A 14504-nucleotide genomic window follows, 5' to 3' on the forward strand; every position below is an offset into this window, starting at 1 on the left:
TACACCTTTATTGATTTTTCTGGAACTCTCATCAGTGTGCCCTTTTGTATCTTCTTAGTTTGGGGATGACTTCAAAAGCAAATTCACAAATTCAGTATCTGCATTCATTAATCTTTTCTTGACTTTATTGAAATATACATACAAAACAGTGTATAGCTCGTAAGAGTGCAGCTTGATGGGATTTTCCACACTCTGATTGTGTCAGCAAGTCCAGACCAAGACCCAGCCCTAGAGAAGCCACTTGGGCCCCCTGGGAAGTGGGCCGCGGCAGTGCCCGGCTTCCCTTAGCCTCACCCAGTGTGTTCTGGTCCTGGCTCCTTGCTCACAACTGCTAACGCTTGGTGGTCTTCTAGTCCACCCCACTCAGGCCTCTGCTGCCCAGAATGTTTTTGGGTTCTGCTCAGGGATTCTAGGCCTTTCTTGTCAGGTGGCTTATCCATTTGTCTGTATTGGTGTCACTGACTAGGTGTGACAGTCCAGTTTTATCTACATGTTGTCTTGCACAAATTCTTAAAGGTTCCAGGCTTCTTTTATTACCTTTCCCATTTCCTCAGGAATGTACAGGGTCCCCTTCCCTCTTTCCATTTTTATATTTATTTGTCTATTTTAATGAGAGCAGGAAGTCTATCACCTAGACTGAGTTCATTTATCATAGGAACTCCTGGTGTATTTTGGTTAATGAATTCTTGGTGTATTTTGGTTAATAAACTCTTGCTGAGGAAAAACTTCACAGATTCAGGGCTGTAGTTTTCTTTCAGAACTGACTGTACTGTGTTGGGTAAAATGTTACCCCCCCCCCTTTTTTTTTTTCCTTAAGTGAATGCAGTGCATCATCTGTTAGAACAGTGGTTCTCAAGCTTTTTTTTTTTTTTTTTTTTTTGCCTCAAGACTCCTCAAAGTTACCGAGCATTTCAAAGAGCTATTGTTTATATGGTTATGTTGGTTCATATATACTCATAGTGTATTAGAAATTAAAACGCAAGATTTTAAGCTACAGGGATACGGAAGCACGTGTTGCGTTAATGAGCCTTTCCAGCAACAGCATCATCACACGTATTGGAGTCTCAGGAAAATTCCACTGTGCATCTGTGAAAGAATGAGAGTGAAAGTAGAGATCTCTCATGATAAAGAATGTTTTGTAGGCTTCCTGCCTTGCTCGTTAAGCTCCTGTTTGACATTTTTTGGGGGGTGGTGTGTGTGTGCACACATGCGGGGTCTGTGGAGGCGGGCTGGGAAGAGAGGTCTGTTGTTGGATTAAAGGCTGACTTTTCAGGCAGCAGCACTCTCCTGAAATGTGTGGAGAAGCTGCCTGCATGCGAGAGTTTGCTATTACTTGAGTAGTTGGAGTCCTTAGCAGCCTGTGTCACACATTATCCCTTTCCAGCAGTTATTGTTAGTCCCAGGCAGATTTTAAATGGGGGGTGTGATTGCCTGGTCAGGCAGATGTTGCTGTAGTGGCCCCTGGAGACAGATTGACCTGCTAATTCCAAAGGTCTTAGTCAGCTGTCCTTGGCTCCCCCAGAGCCTATGAGTGGGCAGACTTTACTGGAACTCCATGTGTTTTTTGGGAATAGGGTCTGTAGTTTCATCAGATTCTAAAGGAGTCTCCTTTAGAAGGAGAATTTCTCATAGTAGCTTATGGTAAGGGCATACCTTAATGTTCTTAGAGAGCTGAGAATGTGTCATGATTGGAAGAGTTTAAGAGAAACGTTGCATCTTACATAATTCAACATTCAAATAAAAATGTTACCTCACATATATATGAATCCTGTAGAAATACATCTGTTTTTGTCTCCCACAGAACACCCGCTCACAGCTATTGTCACACACGATGTGGTTGCCAGGTCTCCTGGATATCTTTATTTCAGGTTAGCTATCATCATTTTAGCTGTGATCCAGTTTGTTTATTTGCTTAAAGCTGCTTCAAGGCAGATTTCAATAAGTAAATGAAGCATGTGCACCATGTTTTGGTGTGTGTTGATATCTGATTAGCTGAATGGGACATCACTGCAGTTCTATTATTGAAACTGAGGAATGTGATTGGATATGACTTGACTTGAAGGAAACACTTTTCAGGATTTTTGGTCTGAAACTATGTCATGTTGGGGTCCTTATTTTCTAAAGATTTGTCCAGGTTTATACACAGACTCTGAATAACTGTGTCCCTCTCTCTGGATTGTCCCGTAGATTCCCTGTAAGGAGCCCCTGCTGGTGCGCCAGACTTACTGGGGGCTGTCTGCCTGACTGCCCCAGACTCCAGCAGCGGAGCCCCCGATGGCAGTGGGCACCTCCCTGTGAAACCTGCCAAGCTGGACGCCACAGCTCTGCACGACGACACTTTGGCCAGCTCCGTCGCCCCTTCGGAGGCCTGCAACCATGCAGCTCTAGCCTGCAGCCCGGGCATCCCTGAGGAACACTACGTAAGCGAGGCTGTGGAAGATGCTCCCAGCTACAGAGGGTACCGGGATGCCTGCACCATTACTGGTATGGGGGCCTTTTCCCTGCCAGGGAGGGAGGGCGGAAGGGAGGCTTCAGTCAGTGAAGACTAGGGAAGGGATGCAGCCACAGGAGCAGGTGTAGGGGAGATTGGGGGGTGGAACTACCAAAGTTCAAAAGAGTCTAAGCTTTGGCATTGTGAGACCTCCCATCCGGAACCTGCTTTGCCAGTGAATTGTTCTGTGGCTTGTATCAGTCACTGGCCTGTCTGAGATGTTGACAGCACCTCACAGAATTGTCATGAAGATTAAAGACGGCAGAATTGAACTGTGAGCAGCATGCATGGCCCATAGCGGATGCTCAGTGTAGTTTGGCCCCTTCCTCCTCTCTCTGAGGCTCAGTTTCTTCAGACATAAGGTAGGTGTAATGGGATTAACATGCAGTGTCATTGTAGGATGCAGAAACAGAGAACTACTGCATGCCCTTTGTACATCATCAAGATTTGCACATATTGGTTCTTACAGATACCTGTCAGTCATACCTTCCCAGTGTTCCAAGAGCAGGATAATCACCTCCCAGTCCACTGGCAACATCTGTTGTGCAGGCACTTTGTGGTAGAGCTCTTTTTATTTCCTTTCCCCAGGGGAACATTGAGACAAGTGCTTGGAGTGAACGCAGGAGAGGGCTCTGAATGGAGATGGTGTAGGATGTGTGCGTGGCAGCAGCGGGTAGCAACACTAACGTTAAATCCAATTGCATTCGTACATGAGTTTGCTCTACTCATTTTTGTCTGCAGTTTTTGCTTTTGTCTTCCTGTTTGAAATAATGCCTGATGACAGTTTAAAATGTGCAAATTTGCTTCTAGTAGCTTCTTCTTGTTCTGTGTCACCAGTTAAGCATTGAGGACCTCCTGTGAGTCAGGATTTTCTGGCCACAAAGGGGCACAGAGGAGGCCCAGCATCCCAGCCTGGTGCCTAGCTCCTTGCTGGGCCCCTACACCTTCTGTCTTGTCCCCACGAATGGCCCACACATGCTGTCTTCCACCTGTGCGCTGAATCCCACTCCCACTTGCTGCTACCGGAAGGACATGGTTCCAACATCTGCTCTCTGTCTATGTATTGTCTGTTTCCCCTTGCTCACAGATCTTTCCTGTTATCACTGAAACATGTTATGATCCCTCCCTTGTTTTTGGAATCCTTCTTGGCCCTGCTTTTTCTGCAGGCCAGTGCCCTGCATCTCTGCTCTTCAGTTGGCTGACTCCAGTTTTTCTTCTCCTGTTCTCTCCTGAATCCACTGTGAGCAGGCTTGTGCTCCACCATGCCCCCAGCACTGAACACCTCATTCAGTCCAGGGGTCTGTCCTCAGTCTTTGTCTTACTTCACGTTTCAGCAGCAGTTGATGCTACTGGAAATATAGTCCTCATGTGGCTTCTGAGTTCCCACACTCTCTAGTCCTCCTACCTCACCGCTGCTGCTCCTCTCCCTCCAAGTCTGGGAACGTGGAGGGCCCAGGGCTCAGCCCTTCTGACCCTCTGCTCTCCTCTGTATGCCCACACACCAAGTGATGTCACCCAGTATATGGGTTTTAAAATTGACCTCTGTACTGGCTACTCTCAGTGTCTGTCCTCAGCCAAAGGTCAAATGTCTGAGTCTAGCTCCACATATGACGTTCCACTTGGATGCCTAACAGGCATCCCAGACTCATGCAGCCAAAATGAACTCCTGATTTCCAATTCCGCTTGCTTTTCTTGGCATCTCCCCTATCTTTGTAAATGGTACTTTGTCATTCCTATTCGTCAGGCCAGGAACCTTGGGGGCATTTATGACTTCTGTTCTTCTTTCACACTTGTTTGCCAGCAGGTGTGTTGGCTCTATCTATTTTCAGAGCATGTCCAGGATTTGATCATTTCTTACAGCTCCACAGCAACCATCCTGGTCCAAGCCACTTTCATCTCATGCCTGGACTATTGCACTGGCCTCCTAACTGGGCCTGCGTTTTTCCAAATGCGTGCACTGGTCCCTGAGATTCCAGTGGTGTGTATACCAATGAAATCCAGGAAACGTTGAGCCTATTAAAGTAGTTTTACTTTCTCCAAATGTGACAACCGAGGGCAAAGAAATGGCAGAATGCAATACTGAAACTTCCAACCCAATAAGACGTGGTAACTCGGAGTTCTTTGCTGAGTTGTCTGTAGCAAGCACCAAGGACAGCTGAGAAACAGTTCAGTGCCATCATGTTTAGCAGTACCTTGGTAAACAAGAGTATAAACAAAGGCACTGTTACATGTTTAAGGTACTGGACAGCCAGATGATGCGGAACGTGCTCAGATTCAAGTCTTATTACGTGGTCATTGAAAGGGAGACATAAATGAAAAAAAGTTCTTGGAGGGACCTAGAGTATCCCAGGGAATGCATCTGCGAACTCCTAGGGCTTTGCCAAGTACAGTCCCAGGATACTGCTTGGCATCTAGCCTCTGATAAATACACCCCGCCCCCAGTTCCCAATGAGCACAGAGATGAACAGCAGACTTTTTGTTCCACTTTAATTTTTAGGCAAAACCAAATGCCCATCACAAAGCCCTTCTCTATATTCCCCTACCCCCAACCTAGAGGTATCACATTTTTGGGTGCGTCATTTTGGTGCATTTTAACAAGATGAGCTGATAGGGTTCACAGGCCGCTTGGAGTTACGTAACCCATTGTGCTTCCAGGGCAACTCAGAGTCTTAGGATTTGCCCTAACAAGCAAACTCAGAAAACTGCTGAGGAAGGCGCAGGATGGTGACTGTGCCCAGGCACTGCCCGTGCTGGGCTCTCATGGAGGGTCTCTCTTCTCTCTGAATTGCCTTTGGAGTTTACGTCTGCACATGGCATTGGTTTTTCAGTTTGGGCAGCCCGTAAGGGCCCAGCCTGTACCAGGACTCTGCCAAGGCAAGCTCATTCGGACATCCTCGTGTGGTAAGTGTGTTTGCCGGGTGTGTCTGCTGCTTGTTTTCTTTGTGCCAGAAAGGAGAAAAGACCACAGGAGAAGTTTTTTCTCTGTTGCTTTGTTTTGCTTGGCAGGTTGTCAGTGGCCATGTGGAAGGGAAGTTGGAATATTGAATCACTGATAGGCAGAGCGGAGGGACTTTAGAGGCTGCTGTCCCCTGCCATCTCCTCCACCCTTCATCTGTCGGCCTATTGTCCAGGCTCAGAGGAGGCAAGTCACCTGCGGGCGTGAGCAGCCTGGCTGATTGGGTTTTTCCCTTTCCCTTCATAATTCTCTGCAATGACTGAACAGGATCTCTCAGGCCCCTCTGGCGTCTCCAGCTCTGAGATTTCTCTACTCTTGTGTCTTTATTCCTGGTTTCTTAGAGACTAGCTTGGTGTCTTGGGTCAGCAAGGAATTTTTCAAAAGGTAAAGAACAGAGTTAGACAATGTCGCTTTCCCTCCCTCCCGCCCTCCCTCCTTCCCTGTCTTCCTCCCTCACTTTTCTTTTTTTTTTCTTTACAAAACGCTTGGCCCTATGATTCTGATTAACACCCCAGTGATGAGGCGCTTGCTAATAATCACTTTTGTTCTGACTTGCCTCTCTTGCTGTGGGGCTGGCGTTTCTTCTCACTTCCTCTGGTCCGAGTCTGACTGTTGATGACCGGTCTGGTTTCTGTCCTCTCTACACTGTTTCCTAAGAGCTGTCTGAGCCAAACCCAGTAAATTCTTGTGAGCTCCTCTTGTCCTGTTCCAGTCAGTTTTAGGTTTCAAAACATATAAATCTTATTGAATAAGCCTAAAGACACAATCAGATTCATGTATGTTGAACCAGAATGTATTCAGGGCCAGTTTTTTGCTGGGGTATGTGTTAATTGCTGGAGTCCATGAGTGAGAACTGGCCCCGCTCTCAGAGCCCAGAGGTGGGTAGAATGTAAAAGACTAGCCATAAACCCAGTCAGAATTTATCTTCTTCCTTATTGGTTTTAGTTCTGCTTTTGAAACAAGTTTCTAATGTATCTAATGTTTCACCTGAGTGTTACAGGTCTTTGCCCACCTCAAACCATTTTAAGAAGCTGGCAAATAATAAATTATAATTTAAAAAAATGTAGTTGTTGGTAGAGGGACATGTGAGGGCCTCCGCTCTCAGCACTCTGTTCTTCCTGCTCAGCTGAGGTCCTCTGTAGGGACTAGGAGGTTACAGCATGTACCACTGCCAAGATCAGGCCTAACAGGTAGGTTTGGAGGTGCCCCTGGCCGCAGGGCTCACTGGTGACTCCGGAACTTACAGCCTCATGAGGAACTTTGAAGTTGGAAGCTTGTTTGCATTCTTTGACCCCGATCTCCTGTGAACACTGAAAAACTTGAGCGAATCAAACTGAAACTATCATGGACTGAACCTTTATAACTAACTAGACCTGGAACAAGTCAAATTTCATAAATCCTGTACTAGGGTTTTCTAGAGAAACAGAGCCATTAGGATATATGTAAAGAGATTTATTATAAGGAATTGAGTCATTCGATTATGCAGGCTGACAAGTCTCAAGATCTGCAGTTGTCAGACCAGAAACCCAGGAGAGCCAATGGTATAGTTCCAGTCCACAGGGTGGCAGTCTTCAGGCTCAGGAAGAGCCTGTGTTTCAGTCTCAAGACAGGAAAAGGCCACCTCCCTGCTGGAAGGCAGTCAGGCAGGAGGGATCCTCTCTTATATGCTTGAGGGTCAGCCTTTTTGTTCTCTTCAGACCTTCAACTGATTGGATGAGGCCTACCCCACCCGCCTTGGGGAGGGCAATTACTCTGTAATTGAGGGCAATTAAAGAGATTGCTTTACTCAGTCTACCCATTCAAATGTTAATCTCGCCCCAAAATCATAGACACACCCAGAATAATGTTTGACCAAACTTCTGAGCACCCCAGGGCCCAGTCAAGTTGACACACAGAAGATTAGCCATCATAGATCCTAACAATGGTGGGCATCTATTGAGTAGTTGCTTTGTGCTTAGCAGGCTTCCAAGCACTGCTCCTAGAACTCATTTTGTCCTCAGCACTACCCTGCTGTGTGGGTACTGTTATCACCCCCACCTTTAAGGAGGTGCAGAATGAGGTGGCCTAACCTCTTGTGTAAAACAGGGATCCTTGGGGTTTAGACCCAGCAGTATTATTTGCTGACTCTATTTAACTTCCTTCATTAGGGTTTTTTTCTTTTTCTAATAATTTCATTTCACCAGGGTTTTAAATTAGAACAGTAACACACGCAAGTGGTAAAGCTTGAAAGTGTACCAAAGCATAGTCATGGCAGCATAACTGTCATTCCAACATCAATGCGGTTTAACAAAGTTTTTATGTACATATTTTCCTTCTAAAAAACACAAATGGGACCATACTGTATATATACCCTGATTTGCATTTAAATACATTAACAGTATTACTTTAAATGATTTTATTATAGTGCATATAATATTATCTTATTCTTTAAAATACCTACGTAGTAGTATCCCATTGTTGGGCTATATCATCATCATCATTCATTTATTTAAACCATGCTATGGTCTGACTGTGTGAGTTCCACCCAAAATTCATATGTTGAAATCCTAATCCCCAAGTTGGTGGCATTAGGAGTTGGGGCCTTTGGGGGTGACTAGGTCACAAGAGCGGTAGACCTCATGAATGCGATTAGTGCCCTTGCAAAAGAGACCTCAGAGAGCTAGCCAGCCCCTTCCACCATGTGAGGACAGAGCAAGAAGGCATCATCTGTGAACCAGGAAACAGTCCCCCACCAGACACCAGATTTGCCAGTGCCTTGATCTTGGACTTTCCAGCCTCCTGAATTGTGAGGAATAAATGTTTGTTGTTTATAAGCCACCAGGTTGTGATATTTTGTTATAGCAGCCTCAACAAACTAAGGAAAACCAGCAGTTCTTAATCCTAAAATACCTGTTGTTTCTTTTTATATTTTTTAATTAAAAACATTTTTTTTAATCCTGGGTAATGTTTCTTTTTATAATAAACATTTTGTAATTCCTCCTTTATTAATCTGAAATTAAATTAATAGATAATTAATTTCTTACATACATAATAGTAAAAGAATCAATGTCATGCCTTACTGTATACGAAGGAGAAAGTAAAGTAAGGTGAAATTATGTAACCTGCATTTCAGTTGTAACCACATCAGGGTGTGTAATGAACAGTTAGGCCCTGCCCCTTCATGTAGGATTGCTGGGAAGGTGGCAGCCACAAAGGCAACTAACCCTGCTGGCTATTCAAGCTCCAAGAAGAACCACTGTAGCAGTCCCCTGTTGATGGGTGCTGTAAGTTGTTTCCAGTTTTTGCTTTTTAAATGGTGTTCCAAGGGGGCCATTGTTGCTCACCCTTAGAAGCATTGGCTTAGAAAAGTGTGCAGCAGAAAAACTGCAAATGGTTAAAGAATGCACCTTGGGGTTTGCCATCTCCATCAGATTTCCAGCCCCCTTCTTTTCCTCTCCAAAGGAAGCACTGTTTCTTGTGTGTCTTTCTAAAAATATTCTGTGCATGTGTGTGTATGCATGTCCCCTTCCTGCTTTTAAAATTTTCTACAAATGACACATGCACTAAATATGCTGTTGTTTTTCTACTCAGCAGCCTATTCTGGAGACCTTTTTTTTTTTTTTTTTAAAGCATACATCCATCACATTCTTCTTCTTACTGGCTGCGTATTATTCATTGCCTGCAAGACCCCCAATTGTTTTAATTAATTCTCTACTGATAGACATGTAGATTGTTTCCAGTATTTTGCAGATACAAATGGGTTTGGGGGGGATATTCATGTTCCCACATAGTTGAGCAAATCTGTGATGTATATGCTTGTGAGAATTTTTGAGTGGGGACTTAGATTTTGATGGATATTGTCAGAGAGGTTGTATTTTGTGTATTGTTCAGATAACGTGGGAGAGTATACGGGCCCACATTGTTTGCTCCTGGGTGTTAGCAAACATTTTGCTCTTGGCCAACTGAGGTTTATAAAACAGCCAGGCATGTGATCTCGATTTGTATTCTTTATTCCTACTTGGAGGTTGAGCATCTTTTGGTATTTTCTAGGGGAATTTTTATCGTCTTTTCCGTGACCCAAAAGTTTCTACTTTTAGCTCCTGGAGTGGTTATCTCTATAATTCTAAATAAGATAATTATTTTTTATACTCTTTTCTTTCTTTCTAACTTTAGAGGAGAGCTTGTTGTAGTACTTGCCTCTCTGAATTGCTGTGAGGATTAAATGAGTTAATACATAAATACATGCAGAATACTAAGGATGCTGTTGGCATATACAGATTTGATAGAGTTTGGAATGGGAATGTGTACCCAATGTCTGTTCCACCATTGTATCCTGGCAGTAGATAAATTTGTTTTTGATTTTTACATGTGCACAGCTGGAAGGACTTTTGCTTTTGGTGTCAGATGAGACTTTGGACTTTTAAGTTGGTGCTTGTAACAAGCTAAGACTTTTTGGACTGTTGGGATGGAATGATTGTATCTTGTATGTGAGAGTGACATGAGGTTTGGGAGGCCAGGGGTGGAATGATAGAGTTTGGATGTGTTGTCCCTGCCAAAACTCGTGGAAATCTGATCCCCAGTGTGGCAGTGCTGGAGGCTGTTTGAGTCCCAGGGGCGGATCTCTCATGATGGATTAATGCTCTCCCTGGAGGAGGAGGGGTAGTGAGTAAGTTCTTGCTCTATTAGTTCCTGTGAGAGCTGGTTGTTTAAAAGACCCTGGCACCTCCTCTCTCTCTGTTACTTCCTCTCACCATGTGATCTGCTTGTACCTGCTGGCTGCCTGCGATTTTCTGCCATGAGTAGAAGCAGCCAGAGGCTCACACCAGATGCAGCTGTCCCAGAATCATTAGCCAAATAAACCTCTGTTCTTTATAAATTACCTAGTCTCAGGTATTTCTGTTATAACAACACAAATAGAATAACACAAGATTGAATATCCCTAATCTGAAATGCTCCAAAATCTGAAACTTTCTGAGTGACACACAGAGGAAATGTTCATTGGAGCATTTCAGATTTTGGATTTCTGGATTAGGGATGCTCAACAGTTTAGTGTCTGCAAATATTCAAAAATGCAAAAACCAAAGTCTAGAACACCTCTGGTCCCAAGCAGTTTGGATAACGGATACTCAACCTGTAGTAAGTGCTCAGTTAATCAGTTTTCTTTGTTGTTACTACTGCCTGTTTGTCTAGATCTGCCTGTCTTTCTGCCATCTACCTATCTTTTTATCATCTGTCTGTCTGCCTATTTGTCTATCTAACTGTCACCATCCATCCATCCATCTATCTATATGTGGCCTGGAGGAAAACCCTGGGATGCCTGTTGCTGGGTTAGTAGGTGGAGGGTAAAGGGGAGTGACAGCAGCTGACGACTCTTCTCCCTCATCCCCCTTCCCTTGCCCTGATGGATTTGTAACTTCCTTTTATTCCTTTACTGCCCTCCTTATCCTGGAGGCTGGTTCACTGTGGCAAGAGCCGTGCTGTTTGCTCTGTTGGGAGTGACGGGGCTGGCCTGAATTCTGCCCAAATCTGCTGGGAAGTGATGGGGTGTGGCCTGAAGGAGTGGCAGGCCATGGACGCTTCTGAAGTCGTTGAGGAGGCAGAATTTGTTTCTCTCTCTGTCCATCATATGGGAATAAAGGACTTACTGGGAGGAGCAACTGACATGTTTTTGTGAAAATACTTAGAAAACTCTGAAGCTCTGTAGAAAGTCCAATAGAACTTTCTGCAGTGATGGAAATGTTTTTATCTGCATGACTAACCACATGTGGCTGTTGAGTGCCTGAAGTGTGAAACTTTGTGACTGAATAAGTTTAAATAGGCACGTGTGGCTAGTGGGTAGCATATTGGACAGCACAGCTCTGTGGAGTGTTACAGTTCATGGAAAGGCATTATGTTTCCACTGAAATGTCTTCATAGAACATTAATATATGACCTCTGCTTAAAAATACAAAAATTATTAGTTGATTGTGGAAGTGACTGGCATCTGTGCACCATTCATAAAAAATTATTTTAAACGTACTTTATATTATCCAGTATTTGTTGCAAAAATTTGTTGATGAACTCTTGAGATTTGTGCTAAAACTTCTTTTCCTGCTCATCTACATTTCCTTTTATTACATAACAAGTTTGTGTATGTGTGTGTGTGTGTTTCTCTTTTTGTCTTGGCTTCTAGGAAGCTCAGTTGCCTTAGCTGTTCCTTGACTCCCTCCGTTTAATAAAGTATTTAGGTCGCTCTTATTTTTTGCTTATTCTGCTGGTTCTTTTGAATCCTTGTTGGACATATGTGGGGTTTAAGAGGAAATTAATGAACATAGGCCCTGTATTAGTCCGTTTTTGTTGCTTATAACAAATACTTGCAATTGGGTAATTTATAAAGAAAAACAAACTTTATTGCTTACAGTTTCTGAGGCTGGGAAGTCCAAAGTCCATCTGGTGGTGGCAACAACGACCAAGAAAGAGGTCTCACATTGCAAGATGGTGGAAGCAGAGAGAGCAGAGAGGGCAAGAGAGAGACATACTCTCTTCTTTTAAAGCCCTCAGAACCACACCCCTGACCACCATTTTTAATCCACTCACTACTGCACAGTCCTACAATCTAATCACCTCTTCAAGGCTCCACCTTTCAATTACCATAATAGGGTTTCCCACCCTCTTCACAGTCACAGTGGGGGCTAAGTTTCTAATACATAGAACTTGTGGGGACACAATTCAAGCTCCAGTGAGTTTTGGGGGACATAATTCAATCCACTGCAGGCCCACTGTAATTTTTTAAGGCACTATGAACTCTCTCCTCTGGGAAGTCTATCCTCCTTCTGTATTTCAGCCTGAACAGGTTCTATCAATATTCCCAACGGCGAAGCAGTGTGGCTTTCTGGGGTTTTGGGCCTAAAGCATGTTGATTTTTGGGTAGAGAGGTCTAGGTTTGACTCATGGTACTTGTGCTGTGACCTTGGGCAAGTCATCTATTGTGTGAACCTGTTTCTCCATCTCTAAAATGGGCATGATAATAAGAATCTCAGGGTTGTTATTGGTATTCAGGTAATTCCTATTAAGTACCTAGTGCTGTGATGTACAGCAGTAACTATTTCGGTGATTTTTATTAATGGCTCAGATCAATTCCCAATTTCTGTAAAGCTGCTTCCAGCCACCCCAGTTCACAGTGAAATCTAGAACAGTACCTGCCTGTCCCCCTTATTTGGCTCTCACTGTTGGCTAGGCTTGGATTTTGAGTTCTAGAAGTGAAGGACCACGCTTTGGATCACTCACTGGGAGTACATGGTACCTTATATAAACATAGCAGGGATCACCTCTTATCGTGCGATTTGAGTCTTTAAATTTCCCAGACATCTGTTCTGGAATGTAGACCAAACCAACACAAACAGATGGTCAGTTGGCGGGTGTGCCCTGGGAAGAGCTGCTGGGGTCTCAGTTTCTAAACTGCAGGGGCCAGTGGGTGCTTGGTTTCCAGAGGAGTATCTTGTAGAACCTTTATGTTCTGTTTTCCTTTTTTCTTCTTCTCCCGCCAGTCCCTCCTCCTTTCCACCTTTTTCTCCTCTGCTTCCTCCTCCTCCTCTCCCTCCCCTCTCCCCTCCTTTGTCTCCTTCTTCCCCTTCTCCCTCCTTCCCCTCTCCTCCTTTCTTTTCCTCCTTCCCCTGTTCCTCTCCTCCTTCTCTTTCTTAAACAACTTCTTTCTTTTTGCTTTTTTAAACATTGTACAACCGAGGTGGTTCCAGGCTGACAAAGCCTTTGGAAGACTTGCAGTGTTCAGCAGAGCTTCTTAGACGAAGGGAACAGGTCACAGGCCATGCTGAGTTAATGTTCTTGGGTGCTTTCCCAGCAGTGGAGTATGCGAAGTGGGCCTGTCCCTGTCGTAAATGGGCCCTTTCCCCCTCAGGTCGGGGGAGCAAGTACCTTGTTACCCAGACATCAGTGGCTGAATTTGCAGATGCACGAAGGAGAAGTGAATGGTTGTCAGCACTCACTCTGCATCTCCCCAGTGTGCAGTAAGTCTGTGAATTATTAGCCAGAGTTAAATGGGAAGGAGGAGGCGAGCGTTTGAATAAAGTGAAATGGGAAGGCTGTGAAGGCTGTGCCTTCTGTGGGAGGTAACTCGACCACGGGGATGGAGACACACACAAGGAGCCAGCCCGCTCAACTGGACGCTGCACAGAAAGCGAGTTTGCCCTTACTGACTGCCCTGCCCAGAAGCTATTTCAGACCTCATCCAGGCCTGCATCTTTTTCTCCCCTGCCACCTCTGTCACCGAGTTGGAGTAGAAGGTACCCTCTGAGGAGGGAGTCTGGAGCATTCTAGGGCTCTCAGTCAGCCCCCTTGTGATTTCTGGTTTCCCCCAGTGCCTCCAGGAACCCAGCTGCAGGGAGAGTAAGGTGGGCAGTGGTCGCACCCATAACTGGGTTGTGCCCTGTGAATGCTATGAAAGGAGCATGGGAGTGAGGTCGGATGAGCCTTAGGCTCAGGCAGAGTTGAAGCAGAGGGCTGTGGGCATCAGGTGGATGGGAAGAGGTGGTAGAGGCAAAGTGGAGGATCAAAGGGCTGGGGGTCTTTGGTGTGGAATAACTGAGGGAGAGCTGTGTGGATAGGGTTATGGTCAGGGAAGGGGCATCTGAACTTCAGATTTCAGAGGTGGCCCAGGCGTGGCTGGTGGAGGTGGAGTGTGACGTGAGAGCCATTGAGGTTAACAAGTCCAGGAATTGAGAGGTAGGGGAGTTGGCTGGTGTCGAGCACAGGGGAGATGGCAACAGCATGGACAAATGACAGGACTTGGTGGAGAAGATGACACGATCCTGATGCCACCAGTGGAGGACCTGGGAGGGGCACAGGTGAGCACGACGCATGGGTGGTCCAGCTGGATGGGGTGGCTCTCAAGTGAGCAAGGATCCTTAGAGGTAGGTGGGAGAAAATGAACTGTAGGTGGCCTGAGGAGCAACAGGATGCAGACATCAACTCCAGACCCCAAGTGGGCCAGCTCAGAGCAGGACCCTAAATCTTCACATTCAGGAGGATTTAACCCCAGCTTGGTTTTGATCTAGATGATGGGACATGTGTGTGGGACAAACT

At 45.2% G+C, this 14504-nt stretch overlaps 1 protein-coding gene across 4 annotated transcripts in view; it reads left to right on the top strand.

Moving 5' to 3' along the window:
* The first annotated feature begins 2211 nt into the window (after positions 1–2211).
* Positions 2212–14504, top strand: part of TRAK1 (trafficking kinesin protein 1) — a 119521-nt gene continuing 107228 nt past the window's right edge. For all 4 annotated transcript variants that reach the window (XM_063115094.1, XM_063115095.1, XM_063115096.1 and 1 more), the window contains exon 1: positions 2212–2484. The gene's annotated coding sequence lies outside the window, so the exon portion shown is untranslated. The remainder of the gene's footprint in view (positions 2485–14504) is intronic.

The sequence above is a fragment of the Cynocephalus volans genome, chromosome 11 (assembly GCF_027409185.1).
Source record: "Cynocephalus volans isolate mCynVol1 chromosome 11, mCynVol1.pri, whole genome shotgun sequence".
In the NCBI taxonomy this organism is placed as follows: domain Eukaryota; kingdom Metazoa; phylum Chordata; class Mammalia; order Dermoptera; family Cynocephalidae; genus Cynocephalus; species Cynocephalus volans.